The 15,854-nt window shown below is 34.4% G+C and overlaps 1 pseudogene across 1 annotated transcript; it reads right to left on the bottom strand.

Annotated features, from left to right (window-relative positions):
* Positions 1 to 9,498: 9,498 nt before the first annotated feature.
* On the bottom strand, positions 9,499 to 14,789 carry LOC143607663 (putative carotenoid cleavage dioxygenase 4, chloroplastic; annotated as a pseudogene). Its single transcript, XR_013149013.1, has 2 exons — positions 13,340 to 14,789; positions 9,499 to 10,044 (listed from the first exon to the last, which is right to left on the bottom strand). The product of XR_013149013.1 is annotated as a putative carotenoid cleavage dioxygenase 4, chloroplastic (transcript).
* Positions 14,790 to 15,854: the final 1,065 nt, after the last annotated feature.

The raw sequence follows: 15,854 nt of genomic DNA, 5'->3' as shown, positions 1-15,854 counted from the left end.
TAAGCGTAATTCGTTATGCCTCCATAACGAATTAGACTCCATTCGTCAACATTCCATGACGAATGGTGTTAACTTAACGAACTAGCCCTCATTCGTTATGCTTTCATAACGAATGGACTGATACATTAACGAACTAGTCTAGATTACTAACGAATGGACCTCATTCGCTATACAAACCATAGCGAATGGGCCATTTACAATAAATAAACAATCTAGACTATGTATAACTTATTCGAATGCTACGGACAACAATTTCGTGCACTAACAGATTTCTAAAATAAAAGCACTCAAAACGGGCTGGGGCTCACCCCAGCATAAGCAGTCCATTACCATCAAAAGTCAACCAGCTGTGCTACCCTTGTAGTTGGTCTTAACTTCGAACAGATTATTTATATACATCAGAGCAAGTACCTAGTTTAAAGATATGAACCCTAATTTCATAATCGATCAATTCGTTATGATTTAGTTTAATTAACATTAGGGCTATTGATGAAGGGGTCAAGACGTACAGAATGATATAAGTAATTACCTCGTATGAAGCTAAATGGATGGTTTAATTGTTCGTTAGGTCGCCAGCCAGGAAGGGGTTACGAACGCAAATCATCAGCTCATGTTAATCAAATTCGTTAAGGGGTTATGTAGGCGAGGCTATAAGGATGATGTAATTAGGTTTAATTGAATTTATAAACGTTTATAGATTGTATAACATCTCTCATGAGGTGTCGGCTTAGGTCAAACATGGTAAACGAATCATTGTGATTGAATTTACATAATTAAATTGTCGGTTGAGCCGAAATGGGCAAGTATAATGAAATCCTTGATCCAAATTTCATAAAGATTACGTAAATTAAGGTCCAAGACAACCCATATGTATACGGGTTTGTGAATACGGGTATGAGTTTGGGTCAGATCTTGGGTTAAACGGGTTAGGATGATAAGAATGGTAATATTTACAACTTAGTCCTTAAAGTTGAAGGATGGGAGTTTAAAGAGAAAAAAGTTTAAGTTTGGACTAAAATTGTAATATATTTAACGTTTATATATATATATATATATTAAACAAACAATTATAATAATTAAATATCTCTATAAACGTGATGTTTTATCAAAAATAACCCGAACATGGAAACGGGTCGAGTAATGATTAATAAATATTAATTTGGAAAACCGAGTTGTTACATGTTCCATCCTCAGCACATCATCCACCAATGTCTGATCAATCTCCAAATTGGGAATCAGGTCTTGAACAATCAATTGTATAAATCGTGGATACATCAAAAATTTACCACGTCGATTCTTGACAAGACAATTTTCTTTGAGATGATAGAAAATCATCTCCGAGAAGTTGAACGGTTTGTTCAAGATCAACGCGACGAATGCCGATCGGAGCATCATACAGCACTCGTCAAACCCACCTTTCCGTCCACCAAGGCAATTAATTAGGACATGTAATACTTACTTGTATGTGGGACACAAGTACGCCTTGCTATACATGTACTTGTCAAGTTCGGAAGTATAGAACACACGGTTGAACAGACCACGGATCAACCCCTTATCGAACTCACATGGGTTGTCCATATTATCCCCAAATCGAAGTACTCAGCGTATGACCCCGGTAGAAATGACAATCGGTGTCCTGTTGACCTCAGCACAATGTGGTTCTCGGACTCAATATAACGTGCCGAGTTCCAAAATGGACGAACAATACTAAAGTGAACACTCGGCCTAGCAGTCATAGCATAATGCAAACGAGAACATCGTATGAAGGCCAGTAAATCTCCAAATAAGTCCTCGTTAGCAAAGTTCGTTCCAACAAAAGCACATACATTATGCTTCTTGTCGAACGATAACAAGGGAGGTTCATGTACTTGTTATTGTTGTACCGATTATTGCTCAGCAACGTGAGGACCTTGAACATTCTCGTCAGCCATAACTGAAAATATATCAACTCAATATTTAGTAAAAACGAATAAGAAATAATATAAGTTATTTAATAAGTTAATCAAATTTCCAAAATGATTCTAAGTATAATTCGTTAGAAATCTTTGACTGATTCGTTATAACGAATTACTTAATTCGTCACCAATGTAAAACCAAGAAGTAGGCATAACGAATCAATCTTATAAGGATAACGAATCAAGAGGTAATTCGTTATTGAAATCACGAAATGGGTGATTGGTTATTCAATTATAACGAATTGAATATGAATTAGTGTCCATTCGTTAAAAGATAACGAATCAATACTAATAATTAACAAATTTGACTTTGGAAAGTCCAAGTCAAAATTAACAAGAACTTGGAAAGTCAAACATGCAGACTAGATCTAGTTACATCATGTTTGATGATGTATTGATCTACTATAAACCTATATTAACTCAGAATCACATCGACAATCGATACATTGTACTCAATCTGGCATAAACTCAGTATAAACTATGTTTATCAAGGTTTATTTAATAAGTTAAAACCAACATAAAGTAATGATTAATAAACCCATTAAACAGTGATTAAAACTAACGAAATTTATCATGTTTTGATCCTTAGTACCTTTCGTCACTTAATTGATGATCAAAAACTGTTTTTGTGATGGTTGAATTTTCAGAGAAATTCTTTAGGAAGTGGAAAAGTTGAATGGACGAATGAAAATATTCGTTTAACACTGTTCCCTAAATAGGGTGAAACGACACATTTCCCAAGACAACGAATCATCTGATTCGTTATTTTGCATTAACGAAGTAGCTACTTTGTTATCGCATTCGTAACACGTAGCAAACGAATGAGTAATTCGTTAATAATTAACACGAAGTAATAACAAATTAGAAGAGATTCGTGCTTAATTTGTTAAATGACGGATGACGAATTAGGGTCATTCGTTACAGAGTGGCGGAAGCGAATTAGAATGGTAACGAATTGAAGTAATTCGTTATGAAAATAACCCCATTTGTTATCCATAACGAATTAATCTTACCATTTTCAATTTTATTTTACTTAAATTTAAAATCAAATAAATCAAATCAATTAAATAAATGAATGAATAAATAAATCAACGAAATCCGTATCTCGATGACCTTATACATTAAGATAGTTACCCGACGTGGTAAAATGAAATACTTTAACGTGTTTTATGCTTATCTTAAAACTGAATAACTTAAATGAATTAAATAATATGTAAAATGAAAATAATAAAATCTTTTTGAAATTTTTCGTTTTTGTTTCAAAATATGTACATTTAAAACCCGAAAAGCAGACATAAAGTAGAAAATAAAATCTTTTTGTGTTTTTGTAAGTTTTCGAAAGCAGTAAATATATATTTTTTTGTTGAGTTTTAAGCACAAAATCATATTGACCAAATTGCCCTTCCATCAAAGTTTTATATTTTGGCGATATTGTGACTGGCGTTAAGTCGGTCATTGATATTGTTGTCCACTTAGGTCTTATAACAAACATTCAAGTATTTTTGTGATATGATTATATGTTCAATTAGAGCACTGAATATTAGAAACTATCAGCCTCTAATCTCAGTTTAAGCTTAATTTGATTTTTACAGTATCACCCCAACTTGACTTAAACCATTATATTGTTGATCAAAATTTTGATTTCATATAAATTTTTGAGCAATGCACTAAGTTTACTTTACTGTGAGTGAGTATGCACAAGTCCATCTGTGGGCTTGCATACATTGTATCCCCTGTGGTCCGTTTCTTACTAATATTGAGACACGCGCAAGGGAGGAACAAATGCATGACTAACAACGGATTTTGATCAAGTCAGTAGTTTAATTTGTACGATGTACAACAGTGATCAAGTTTAATGACTTTAGGTTTACTTTAAAAGATTTTAAATATTCATATTTATGAATACCCAGATGATTAAGCCGCATAAAGACTCACAGTGTCCAGAACCCTAACGCTTGTTATTTGCTTTATTTTATTTTTGGTGATCAGACAAATATAAGGCTTGAGTATGATAAGTTATTTCATTTCTGCCATCCTTACCGAGATTTTTGGTAGAGACTAACACCCCTTTCAATTTGGCATTTCTTTTTGTTTATATCACATACTTTACTCTAACGGCTTGTTTAAGACCTATCAATGCACCAATGCAATTAAGCACTCAGCCTTTTAAGCTTATTTCTCACTGGATATGGGACCAGATGATCAATGTACTATCATTTTCTCTTTTTCCTTCAAAACTCAATTTTTGAGGAACATAAAAATAAATTCAATCGCCCCAGTCACTTTTAGTCTATAGATTAATGGTTATCCTATCAATCTACAAGTAGATAACAGGACCAAAACATGGAAGCATGTTCTACAAACTTAAATAACCGACATAATTTTCAGCGAGAGAATAAAAATAAAAACGCACAACTAGGTAAATGGCTATTCCAATCATTTACAAGTAAAGATCGGGACCAAACATATACGAGTATATGTCCTTTAAATATGAGTAAATGGCATAATTTTAAGCGAAAGTATGCAAAAATCTTTTTGGTTTTTATCTATACATACTTAAAAACACAATCTTTTTGACTTTTTAGATTTTCCTTTCTTTTTATATACAGATGAAAAACACAATCTTTTTGTTTTTTCGGATTTTTCTCTACATAATGAAACACATTCTTTTTGGACTTTCCAAATTTGTAATGTTTTTGGATTTTCTCTATACAAACAAAAAGCAAAATATTTTTGTATTTTCAAATTTTTAATGTTTTTGGATTTTCTCTTTACAAACAAAAAGCACAATATTTTTGTATTTTCAAATTTTTAATATTTTTGTATTTTCTCTTTACAAACACAAAGCACAATATTTTTTTATTTTTCATTTTTCACCCGCAAAACCCAAAACATAAAAATAAATGAAAGAAAACTAAAATAAAAACGAAATAAAGATAATTATCCTTGTTTAAGAACATTAGCAAGTGTTTTAAGACCGTTTATACCAAGCAGAAAATTAAAACGAGATTTGTCAAATGCCTTGGTATATAGGTCAGTGTGTTGAAAATCCGTGTGCACTTTTTCAATATCAATTAGTTTCTTTTCAAAACAATCTCGAATGAAGTGATATCGAATCTCAATATGTTTTGTTTTCGAATGCTGCACATGATTTTTGGTGATACTGATGGCAGCAGAGTTATCAATTAAAATTGGAGTAGTAAGAAATTTTAAACCGTAGTCGTGCAGTTGTTGTTGGATCCATAAAACCTGTCAACAGCAAATCGAGGCTGCCACGTATTCTACCTCGGCGGTTGAAGTGGAGACCGTTGTCTACTTCTTACACTACCAGGAAACAAGCAGGCTTTCTAAAAATTGACAACCCGCCTTGGTTGATTTGAAATTGATATTGCATCCTCCATAATCAGAATCAGAAAACGCAGTGAGTTAAAAGCTATCGTCCTTGGGATACCATAACCCGATGTCAGGATTACCCCTCAGATATTGAAGTATACGTTTAACCGCCGCCAGGTGAGTCACTCTGGCTCTTGATTGGTACCTAGCACACAAAAAAACTGCAAACATTATGTCAGGTTGAGAAGCAATTAAATACATTAATGAACCAATCATAGCACGATAAAGGTTAGGATCAACGGTATCCTCCAATTCGTCCGGTGACAAATTTTGACCCACAAGAAGAGGTGTTGAAGCGATTTTTCTGGCAGTTATCTTGAATCGGCTCAAGACATCATTCACGTATTTGGTCTGATGAATGAAGATTCCCTTATCAGACTGATGAACCTGCAACCCTAAGAAGAAATTCATCTATCCCATCGAGCTCATTTCGAACTTCGTCTGCATTGACTTCTCAAAATCCTTACACAGTTTGTTGTTTGTTGAACCAAATATAATGTCATTGACATATATTTGTACAAGAAGCAAATCATCACCAACGTTCTTATAAAATAGTGTGCAATCTACAGTTCGTCTCTTGAAGCCATTATCAGTAAGATGGTCAGCAAGTGTGCCATACCAAGCTCTCGGGGCTTGGTGTAGACCATACAAGGCCTTGTTCAATCGGTAAACACGGTCCGGATAATCTGGATCTTCAAAACCAGGAGGCTGCAGAACAAACACTTCCTCATGTAATTCCCCATTCAAAAACGCTTTTTTGACATCCATTTGATAAACTTTAATGTTTTTGAATGCAACATAGGCCAAGAAAATTCGTATAGCCTCCAAACGAGCAACTGGAGCATATACTTCCGTGTAATATATGCCTTCTTGCTAATGAAATCCTTGAACAACAAGTCTTGCTTTATTTCTGACAATCACACCACGATCGTCTTTCTTGCATTTAAGTACCCACTTCGTCGGAATTGGCTTCTTAACTCTAACCGGTTTATCAATGAGATCCCAAACACCGAATCAATTAAACTGTTGCAACTCTTCTTGCATCGCTTCTACCCTAGATGGATCAGCAAGAGCCATACAAACATTTGTCGGTTCTACTTGAGATAGGAAGCAAGTGTATTTGGCGAGATTCATGATTCTCGAAGAATGCATATCGGCATACACACATAATACGTTATTGTCACTTGAAGAAGCAATCTGATGTCGAGTTTGCACCCCCACATCAAGATCACCAATGATGTTGTCCTGTGGATGATAAGTATGAATCCAAAGATTTGGATTCTCAGGCACAACAACGTTGTCAAATAAATTAGTTAGATTTTCCGCAGCATCATGAGATGATTCACCAACCTCATGTGTTTTAGAGAAAGGAGCTGAGGAAGAATCCACAAAAATACCATCATCGGATGATATAGAAATCACATCAGAAACATCATAAAGATCATCTTGTGTAGCATCTTGATAAATAGAATCAGAAAAACTTGGAGGTAAGCATTGATCTTCAAAATAATCACGTACCAAGTCTTTATCTGGTTGATCAACTATTCGAGTAAAAGAATTAGATAGACTCTCATAGTCGAACATCCAATCAGGTCCTTCACCTTGAGACGGAGTGGTATATTTTTGACAATCAACATGGTACCACTCCTCTACACAGCCCGAAGTAAAGTTAAAGACACGTTTCATTTACGGTCGTAAAACGTTCGTTTATATTGATAATAGACTAACATAAAGTAACACGAATTCGTTCATTTTATATCGAGCATACTTGAATATATATTTTAAGCTTCATTTTATTAATGCAACGTTATTTTTCTTAGATAATTTCTAAAGTTCGGGTTGCAAGAATGAAGATGATGGTTCGGGTTACAAGAATTAATGTTTCGGTTCGGGTTGTAAGAATGAAGACGTAGGTTCGGGACGCTATTGTATATTTTATTTTTAAACACATATATTTGTGGTACAATAAATCTTTTTGTATATTTGAAAGTCTTTTTTACAGACTATTTATTGGTTTGTATATTTGAGTATATTTTGTTTTCTGAAACTAAAAAAAAAACAGTATAAATGTAGGTAATAGATGTATTAATGGGACAAAAGGTGTGATCCTCATACCCGCCTCTTCATATATGTTAACAAATAGGAATAAGGTGCGGTTGTAGTTATCAAAAGGTTCAATGATATTTGATGCGGTTCTAGGCTCCCACCTTTTGGCCAAAATCACCGCACCTTATAGCCTCTTTGTACTAGTGGAGGGTGCAGACCCTAATAATATATGTGAAAGGAGGGTGACAGACCCTAATAATATGTGTGAAATGAGTGTGGCATACTCTAGTAATATATGTGAAAAGAGGGTGGCAGACCCTAATAATATCTTTGAAATTAGAGCGAAAGACCCTAACAATATTTGAGAAAGGAGGGTGACAGACCCTAATAATATCAATGTAAAGTAGGGTGGCAGACCCTAATAATATATGTGAAGTTATAAAACTAAAGAATATTTAAAACGTAGATGTAATTGTGTGCGTATTAAGTAATGTAAATAAAGGTATGTATGTATGTATGTATGTATGAAAGGAAGTTAAACATGTTAAGTATGTAATGTATCTATGGATACATATATGCAAGTATGTGAATCTATGGTAAGATGTTTGTTAAACTAGTACTCACTCAGCGTAGCTGACTTTTAGCATGCAAGCGGACAAATAGAATAAGGCAACTGGCGTGAGGAGCACACACGACATTGAAGAATAATGGCTGACATGCGAAGAAGAAGGAGACCCGTCATCTTTTATCATGTTTTGAATTTTAATACATGTATGAATGTTTGTTTTAACTGAGATTATGTGCTGATGGTTGGAGTTCTATCATTTCGCGAAAAGTTTTAAATCCCCTCTATTATTTGGAATTGTGTTTATGAGTAAGTCCAACGTCTAAGTAAGGAACCGGGGTCCAGGGCCTTGCAACTATGCAGAGTGAGTTCTAGTTTAATATGCAACTTGTCAAGCATTCACATTCTCACACAAAAGTATCCGGAGATACACATTCCATACTTAACCTATCAGTCCTTCATTTTCATACATGCATATATACATTCTTACATACTCTATTTCTTGTCTTACTTACCATCAAGCATTCACATTCTGCCACCCTATAACCTTGACATATTTTATAAGGGTCTGCACCATATAACCTTCGCAAATATTATAAGGGTCTGCCACCCTATCATTCGCAAGAATTATAACCCATATAAACTTGGCAGAAATTATAAGGGTCTGTCACCCTAACATACATACATACATTTATATATAAAATTATATAAAACATTCACATACCATACACTATGCTAATTAGCGCAAGTATATTAACATTCTTACTTACGAGTATGCATACAACCCCAAAACGTTTAAAAGGAAATGGGGCTAGAAACTCACCTGGATCCTATTACGTTCTGAATTGATTGTAATTCTTTTTCTTTAACTGAGCACGACTAACTGCTTAACATGTACACGTATTAATTAACCGTATAACGGACTAACATAGCTAACTAACTGAATCAGTGGACTAAACTACCTTAGTTAACAAAGTTAACTAAGCTAACTTAATAAACCAAACTTGTTAGGTAAGTCTAACGGATCTAACGGGGTTATTATGTTAACTCAGTTAACTGGGTTAACTTTATGGAAATGACTTCTCACTAACTGAACTAACGGGGTTAGTTAATTCTCTTAATCAAAATTGCAAGTCAAGTTCATTCCACAAAACAATCCCAATTCGCAACTCGCAATTTAGCTCCATTACTATAATGAGCTTAATCAAAACCGACCAAATTCATGTCGAAATACTGTCACAATGGCCGAGACCGACAACGCTTGTATGTTACACCGCCCGGGTTTGCCGACCAAATAAACATCGTTTTAAATATTTTGTTTTTTATATGTTACTTTGACGAATTAATTTTTTTGGCCTTAACTCTCAAACTTTACGAACGATGTCTATACCTTAATCAATGTAACCGATACTGATCGAATTCGCGTTGACTCATCGTTGTAACGCTCGTGTTTTACCAACGCCCGGGTTACAACGCTAAAGTTTTGTCAGCTGCCTAACCGCAACGCGCCAGTTAGAAGAGCTAGTTTAAAATAACAAAAAAAAATGTAATTTAGTCTACAGTCTTAAGCTATCAAAATTGTAAAAATTTAGTGCGACGGCATAGGTTGGACAATACACCCAAAAAAGACAAAGCTTTGTGGTATGATCAAAACATCGTTTTTTATTAACCGAACATTCTTTTTACATATACAACTATTCTTCCAACAATGGTAAGTTGGTAGCCACAATCTTGAATTGTCACATTATACTTAGGTCCTTTTCTTTAATAAATACCCCATGTAAACCATAAGGCACTCGTTGGGGCAGCTTGATAACAGCCACCACATCTATCACCAAAAACCTTGACTCACCCGAGCTCTCATTATGCACGTAAAACACCAAATATCCGTCATCCTCCTTTAGATTTGAATCATGGGGGTCTCTTGCAATGAAAAATGGTTCACTTCCAAAGCAATTATCTCCGTATATCCGATTTGCCACTACGTTGTTGCCTTGGGATGCTGCAACGTCAAGCTTTGCCACTCCTATTGGTCTCATCCTTGATCTTTTTGGCGTTTTCTCGAAAATCACTGTGTAAACATACCTGCATAAGTCATAACCGTGATTACTTCCCCTTAGACGCTTGATTGGACTATCAAGTATTTGATGAAAAGATTAATTAAGAGTTAGTAGAGTCTTATCAAAACGATATGTTAATGATTGACTAGTTAGGTGCCCGCGCGATGTAGCGGAGTACGTGCGTAAACACGATTTCAGTATGTTCGTAACCTGAAATTGGACGCGTAAGACATGCAAAGAAAGTACGTGTGTGACTGGAAATTGAACGCGCATAACTGGCAACTGAATGCGTGTTACATGCATTAAACATGCCTAACCGACATCACACGTGTAATTCACGCTGATTACTTGTGTGTTACGTGGTGTTAGACGCTTACCAAGGTTGGGTATCACGCATTTCGAGGTGCTGGACACACGCTTATTAAGCCTGGTACGTGTAAACAATGTCATTTACGTATCTGATGTCTAAAATGAACAACAATTTCAAATAAACCGATTTTCGAACCAGCCCGTTTTGACCCGAAACCCATCTAAACCAGACATCGTTTTAACCCGAAACCCGTTCTGATTCGATACCATTTTGAGCCGATCCATTTCGACATGAACACATCCTTAACCAAACCAAATTAATTAACTAGGTTTTGTATTGACTTGTTCTTACTCTAATTAATTCGTTCTGACCATTAGTCGAAGTGGCCGGCCTGACCCATTGTCGGTACTAACTGGTAATTACATAAAATGTTAATTTTTTAAAAGTAACAAACTCTAGCAATACCATACTCAAACTAAAGAGAATACAATACTCGTTTTTATGTAATAAATTTTTAAAAAAAATATTAATGTGTGAAAAAAATTATGGCCGTTTAAAAGTCGTGGGAATAGTTTGTTTTAAATAAAGGGTGAATGTGTAATTATTTTATAAATTAACAAAATTTAATTGAAGTTGGTGGAGTAAAAATTGAAACTATCATGTAAGAAAATAAATAACCGTACATGTTTGTGCTATAAATACATCATTACCCCTAATAAACTTTTAAATTTATGCATAATATGTTTTACAATAAGCTACAAGTTAGGTACTTCTTAAATTTAAAAGGTTCATAACTCATGCTTTATATATATTAAAAATAAATATAATTTACATGTCTATTAATATCTACCTATACTATTAAATCAATAGGCTTTTAGAACAAATGACATAATCATATTGGTTCAATTGATTCTTTTTCATAAATAACTTGCAATCTTATAATTTAATAATATTTTAACAATTCTAAATTAAATTAAGAAACTCTCTCATTTTGAATGGACCCGATTACTATATCATATAACCCACAACCTATTTGCTCTCAATATTTCATGCCCGTTTTTTAATTTATATGGGATATCAACTTGATTTTTGAAACCCAAAATACTAAATGTTGAGTTGTTGTGTGGAGTTACACAATTCAATCCACTATGAAGAGAGGAATTTAACTCTTATCAAATTAAATGGTCCAAAGTTTAATGCAATAAATGGTATTTATTTTTTTAGAAGAATTTAAATACCGTTAATAATATGGTGTTAAATGAGTTTTGACTGTATCCATGTAAATATGGAGCTAAAAGGTTTTCTTTGCTAATTTGGGGGTTTTTTATATTATAATAATGAGGATAACAAAAACAAATTAAACAAGTTTGACAAATCCTAACTTTCCTTAAAAACTTACATAACCGCACCCCATGAATTTAGCCGATGATTTTGGAAGATGATAATCATGGATTATTAAAAATCCCAACACTTTCTCAAGCCTATAAATACTGACACTTTTTTTTTTTTGAAATACCCCTCACTCACCGTACCCTCAACATTAACATTAATAAATGCCCTATAGGTTATCGATTTTGGCCCATATCTACATATGAATGTTTAATATGTATAATAATCAAGAAAACACATGTTTGAAATGTAAGGTTTACTTTTAGTTATTTTATTTTAATTAGTTGTCTTACTTTGTTGCTTGTATTTTAACTATCTTTTAGTTTAATTAACAAAATTTGGGTATTTTAAGACGAATAAATATCATTTACTTTGTTAAGTTTGTGTTTAGTATGAATAAGATAACACTTTTTGTCATTAAACTCAGTTAAGAAAATGGTAACATTACTAAAATGTCTGATCAACCTAATAAACTTCCTTTATAAATAATAAATGTTTGTTAACCATACTCAATTAGATTTTTCATATAGGAAATATTCAATCGGGTATCTTTGAATAATCAATGTTCAACCAAAATTAAAGCACAAACGATATACGTTTGTATTATTAATCCTATTTCCGTTTCTAATATATTTGAAGATATTATTATGACATTTAATGGTATCAAATTTTGGTGGGTAAAAATTATTAAAATGTTTATGTGTTTATGTGTTCTTTATATTATATAAATAAAAATTTTATTATTAAAATGTTTTTAAATAAATTAATAGAAGACCAATTTTCCCTCCTACGCAAGGTACATGACTTGACTTAACAGAAAAAAATAACTGAGTTAGGGTCAAAGGACAAATGATGTAACATTTAGACACGTAAAGTACAAAACGTGTCAATTTGAAAGATAAAAGACAACGACTAAAATCTGGTGCAAACATAAAAGACAATTTCTGTAATTCTGTCATTTTTTTTTGCAAATACAAATAAGAGAAATACATAAAATTCATATTAACTCGTAGTGGTCTAACGCCCATCGGATAAGAAACTTTCATTTTAGTTCAAGAGAAGACAGATTCCCATTTCAGTTTGTTTTGCAATAACCATTAACAAAAGTCAAGACTAGTCTCTAGCAATAGTTGGAAAATAATTGAGAGATCCTATTTTTACACATGGTTAAATATATGTGGCTTTATCAAGATGTTTATTTTGGATAACTAATGTAAAGTTACAAACAAGACACTAAATATGGTTTACATGAAATATTTAGTAGTTTATGAGATTTATATTTTAAACTTTTAAATTATGTGTGTAAAAATTGTATTATGTATTTTCCTTTTTTTGTAAATTTATGTTTTTTAGTACCTTCGTTCGGTATAAATATGAATTGAAACTAAATATCATGTTGTCGTCCCAAAAGCATCATAAAAAATACATTGTCGTTTGAAATTATATGTATTTATTAAGCCGATTTCTATAATTTCACTCGTGTGATACACGGGTCAATAACCTAATATTTACTTATACCTTAATTAGTTTCTATATATTAATTTGCAAAAAACTTTGAAAATTTAGAGCTCATAGTAACAGTGCTTTATAATGGGTTTGATCATTCATATTTTGATCTTACTTGTTTCTCTTAGCGATATAGGCTGGATTGATCACAGGAAACTCCATGTTCTCAGTCGACAGCGTTTGTCTTGACACAATCCCCGTACACAAATGAATTGTCACTTTCTCCCATAACCGGTTGGATCATATCCACCGATCAAAGAAGCGTTCAGCCGATGATATATTCGGAGCCACCAACACCACGACTTCGTTGCCCGTATCCATCCGTCTCTTCCCACGCATTCACCACATGAAACATATTCAACCCGGGCACTTCGAACCACTTGATCTCGGACTCATCAGCTGCATACCGTGGAAGAACACCGACTCTTGGAACTTTAGCTTTATCAATAATTACAAGCCTTCCGCTACGAATCAGGTTCATCGGATGCCATCCGAGTTGAATATCACAAATGATGGCATACTTTTGAGTGATTGCCAAATCATGAGTCATTGAGGGCTTCTTCATGGAGAAAGTTGGGACATCAGTTTGCTTGTTTCCATCCGCATCGAAGTGGAAGTAAGTAATATAAGGATACGCTAACCAATATCGAAGCGCAAACGCCTCTTTCGTATCTGGATCGACCTTCGGGTGAGCGGTCATGTTTAGAGAAAGCTTTCCTTTGAAATCATGGCGGCCTACAGTTATTACGTCGCCGTTTTCCTTCACATATGGAAGATCGGACTCGCATAACGCGTACAATCTGCCCCCAAAAAAGGCTAAACTGGTGTTTGCAATGCCAATGCCTTTGCCAATATCATATTGCCCCAACACAATTCTTGCACAGAACAACGCTGCCCGAGCCACAAAAGGACCAAGTGCTGTCATACCCCCGATAATATTCAAGGCAACTGACGATCTAGCTTCGTTCTCAAATAGATACTTGTTGGTCTTGATGTATCGGCTGCAGAAAGTTACTCGCCCGTGAGAGATCCTAACGGAATGAACCATTCCATCCCCATCTAGGTAGTGTTTGTGGACCGTTCGGGATAAACTGTGGGTTGGGTCCGTTGCGTATGTACACGCCGTCTAAGCATTGAGGGAGGCACCCGTACAGGATATCGCACTCGGTTGGGCTCAGCTCGTCAACAGGTGCGAAATTGCCAGTGAGTGTGTAGCCTGGGTCGACCGAGGGATGAAGCGGAGGATCAAGAAACTTGATGATAGCTCTATCAAGTGTATCAAATATTCTTTCAAGTAAAGATTGGCTTCTTGAATCATTTGGAAGTGTAATACGTGCACATGATCTAGATTCCACGATGGTATCGTTTTGGTTGTTTCTGAAAACTGAGACGATGAAAGCAGGTTGATATTTGAAGCTTTTGGTTGGAGAATGGGAAACGGCAAACGACTGAGACAACGGAATATGCATCAATCTGGGAATCGTCTTCATCATAGTTTAATGGTATCTTAGTTAACAAAAATTTAACAATATCAGTTTTATAGCGGAGACATGTAATAAATGGTCCCGGTACGAAACATCTTTTTTTTTTCAAACAAAACATGTTAGGAATGATCTTAATCACCCTTCGGTTTTTGTTTTTTAGCCTTTTGTTAAGCTTTTTGTTTTTTTTATCAACTAAAATATCGGACGATGTAGTATTAAATTATTGACATCATGTTCTCAATCACATTACTAACTTACCAAAGTGAAAATGACTTCCATCCTTCTAGTTTCCTTTATTTCTTATTTCGATAAAAGTCGGACGTTAGAAGTCCACCCTCTTTTAAAAGAGGTTTTGGGGACTATCACTAAACAACTTCGGCCCCCATATCTCGTCTTTAGCTTTCCATGTAGCATCTGATAACAATTATAGATGCATTTCCTTTATTTATTATTTCAATAAAAGTCGGACATTAGAAGTCTATTCTCCTTAAAAGAGGTTTCATCCCCGAAATATAATTATCACTAAACAACCTTTGGTAAAACTTCCTAATCTCGTATTCACCTTTCCAAGTAGCATATGATCCTTTGTGATGTTTCCATATCGCACTAACCAAAGGAATGACCCTGTGATGGAGTTGTTTCTCTTTCCTATATCTTTACCAGTTGCTCAACATAATTCAACCGTTCATCTACTTCAATGTATTCCAACGGCATGAGATATGTGTCATCGGCTAGACATTTTCTCAAATGAGAAACGTGAAAAGTATAGAGTGAATTCCTTCCAATTTAGCTAGTAACTCTACTTTATAAGCTACCTCAACAACCCTATATAAAATCTTAAAATGGTCCAATTTATCTCGGACTAATCTTTCCTCTTTTCCTAAATCGAATGACTCCTTTCCAAGGCGAGAGCTTGAGCATCACATTGTTGCCAACATTTAACTCTATTGGTCGTCGCCGCTTATCAGGATATGACTTCTGACAGTGTTGAGCATTTTCATTCTTGATTTAATCTGATTAAACCTTTAGGAGGTTTCTTGCACCACTTCTAAGCTTCCTAACTCTTTCTGACCAATCTCACCCTATACACAGGAGTTCTACACCGCCTACCATATAGTATCTCAAATGACAACATACCAATACTTG

Source organism: Bidens hawaiensis, unplaced genomic scaffold, assembly GCF_021521415.1.
Source record: "Bidens hawaiensis isolate Kalapana, Puna unplaced genomic scaffold, B.hawaiensis_p1.1 tig00084746_1, whole genome shotgun sequence".
Taxonomy (NCBI): Eukaryota; Viridiplantae; Streptophyta; class Magnoliopsida; order Asterales; family Asteraceae; genus Bidens; species Bidens hawaiensis.
The sequence above is the reverse complement of the archived record's forward strand: the minus strand, read 5'-3'. Positions and strand labels throughout refer to the sequence as shown.